Consider the following 2822-nt stretch of genomic DNA (forward strand, 5'->3'; position numbering starts at 1 on the left):
ACAGTCACAGTTGGCAAGAAACAAAGATTCCCATTAAATTCCATAGGAAATGAATGCAGATAATGTTGGACCCACTCACGGCAGAATGGGGTAGTGATATAAAACAAGCTATTTCTTAAAATGTATAAAAGGTAAATTAAAAATTTGAATTGCATGATATCAGTAACATGTTTCTTGAGGAATACCTGGAATATGAAGTGATAAAAACTTTTCATTACAAAGATATTGCAAAAAGATGACCTCACCAGGTCAAAAAGGAACCGGTTGCACATCAGAGGGTTAAAAAAAATCTTGGAAACAGATTGCCTTGAAAAATGCAAGTAAGCTTAACTTCCTTATTCTTACGTTTTGTATACTTAACATATACTTGTTCAGTGTACTTTAGACTTTGCTGTATGAACTTAATTGTGTCAAGTTAATTTAATTTAGTTTAGTGAAGTTGTTTCAACTTAGAAATAGCAAGTAAATGATCCTCTTCTTAACTCAACTACATCACATTAGTCCAACTTACATGAACAGTACAGTTTACTTAGCAGAATCCAGGAAACCGGTTGCCCTAAATAAATTAAGTAACACAACAAAAGATTTTAAGTTCACAAGTACAAATTTAAAAAAAGAATGAGATGAGAGTTTAGATTTTTTTCACAACTTCTGACAAACTTAATAGCAATACATACCAGTTTTGAGGAAAACTGAGAAACATCGCAGGATAACAGGCCTCATGGCAACAACATCAACGGTCTACAAGTAGGAAAAACAATAAAAGTAAGCACAAGCATATTTTGAAGAAACTGAATCACATTTATTTTTACAATAAGTGGCATTAATGTTTCACCCTTATTTATTGTCTAAGACTGATTAGAATTTTGATGGTTGTGCATTTAAAGGAGCAACAGCAATTTTCCAACCTGCTATCAGCTGATTATTATATTAATGCCACAGATGTTCTTTTTCCAGTCTCAATTACCCAAATATCATCAATACAACCGACCCCTCAAAAAATATGACTCAATGTCCCTTTAACAGACCACCAAACTGGCTGGTTTTGAAGTTTATTGTAAATGAGAGGATGTGAAGAGGAGTCATGTGCATGTCTGCCCGTCCAACTGAACAAGATGTAAATTAAAAACTTGTAGAATTTTCTTCACCTTAAACAAAATCACACGGAAAGCTCACCTTTCTTTCAACCTGACCAAGAATCTCTGGAAGTGCGTTATCAACGACTCCTTTTCAACCTTGAATACAGCACAAGAGATCCTATCCTCCATTCTGGTGAACAGTAACAATCAGACCTGGCACCAGAGGAATTTGGCTGATTTTAAGGTGGAAGAGAAGAGGGTCATTTTATTTGATATAAATACATAAACAAGCATATACCTTTCAAACAAAGTACGCATTTTGTTTACTAATACAAAGAACTAATGATGCAAATACTGGCATGTAGAGGATGCTGAGCAATTATGCTCAGATTTGCATAAACATTTGCTCATATGTTGCAGAAGTCTAAGAATCTAATGTTTCCAATCACTTAAGTCTGTTTCTTTAGGCAAAATCAATCTACTCAAATATAAGTAGCAATAGTTCAGTATTACTATTATTACTAGTATTAGTAAAAGTAAGAAGTGCAGTGCTCACCGAAGAAGTTACTTAAGTAAATGTAACCACTACTACCCAGCTCGGAAGAAAAATAACAAAATGAGTAGTCTATTCTTAACTAGCTTACCATGATATATTGTCGATAGTAGCTAACATTGTCTGCCCAACAGCATTACTCTACTTACTCGGTTTGTTTAGAAAAAAAAAGAACAGTGCAAAGATATTTGCCTTTTAATGGTTTTGTGCCATGATTCTAACACACCAGTGTGCACCTCAGCACAGCAACACGTCTCCGTCACAAACCCGCTGGTGCAAGCATTATAAAGCTAATGTTGCATTTAAAGGCGGCTCGGATTAATTTACATTACTACCTGTCTGCAACAAATTAAACCGTTGTAACAACTGAAAAAGTGCGGTGGAGAGAGGGCACATAGATGGAAGTGCGGGAGCCCTTTCTGTATCAAATCAATATATGAATATAGAAAGTGTTACCTCCGAATTCACCACTCGGAGGTAAAAAATAAATAAATTAATAAATAAAACAAACGGCTTCGAAGCCAGGACGGCCAAAGCTAACTCTGTGGGCGGGCATGCCACAATGTCCTGTAACAATAAGGTCTAACGCTCAACAAAAAATTTGATTCTCCGCCAAACTACTTATGCAGAGCATTATAAGGAAGCAAAGTCATTAAAAAAAACAGAACGGCTCTCACCAACTGAGACTTGAGTCCTCCCGTTCATGACATAGAGCCGTTAAAAAGAATCGGATTGTTCCTGAACACCACATACACTCCATGGCCGAGTTAAATAGACCCTTTTCACATGAAGTCAGACAACATCCGTTTTGACTCGATCCAGTGTCTCTTTAGTTCCGGTGTGTGTAGTTAACGCTGTTAACTACACACACTGCCACAAATACGATTTGAAGATATATCACTATTTGCAAACAGTTTTTCTTCATCGACATAATCTAAGCTGGACAAATTCCTCGCTGATTGATACCAGTTTGACTAGAAGGTACGTGTTTTGTTTTTTTCTAGCTGTTAGTTGATATGCTAGGATAGCAATAGTAATTTGTTAGCTGGCTAACATTACGTAGCCTTTCTGTTTTGGAAATAGAACGTATTTAGGCTCTAATCTTAATCACATTTTTATAGTAGAGACTGGGGTTGCCCCCCGCCACGGAAAATTCATGATCGTATTAACCCCTCCTCACATCATATGCT

At 36.3% G+C, this 2822-nt stretch overlaps 1 long non-coding RNA gene across 1 annotated transcript in view; it reads left to right on the forward strand.

Annotated features, from left to right (window-relative positions):
- Window positions 1–1083: 1083 nt before the first annotated feature.
- The window catches only part of LOC107833493 (uncharacterized), a 16200-nt gene continuing 14461 nt past the window's right edge, over window positions 1084–2822 (forward strand). The window contains exon 1 of the long non-coding RNA XR_001659239.1: window positions 1084–1279. This is a non-coding gene — a long non-coding RNA (uncharacterized LOC107833493). The remainder of the gene's footprint in view (window positions 1280–2822) is intronic.

Source organism: Poecilia formosa, unplaced genomic scaffold (assembly GCF_000485575.1).
Source record: "Poecilia formosa unplaced genomic scaffold, Poecilia_formosa-5.1.2 Scaffold397, whole genome shotgun sequence".
NCBI classification, from domain to species: Eukaryota; Metazoa; Chordata; class Actinopteri; order Cyprinodontiformes; family Poeciliidae; genus Poecilia; species Poecilia formosa.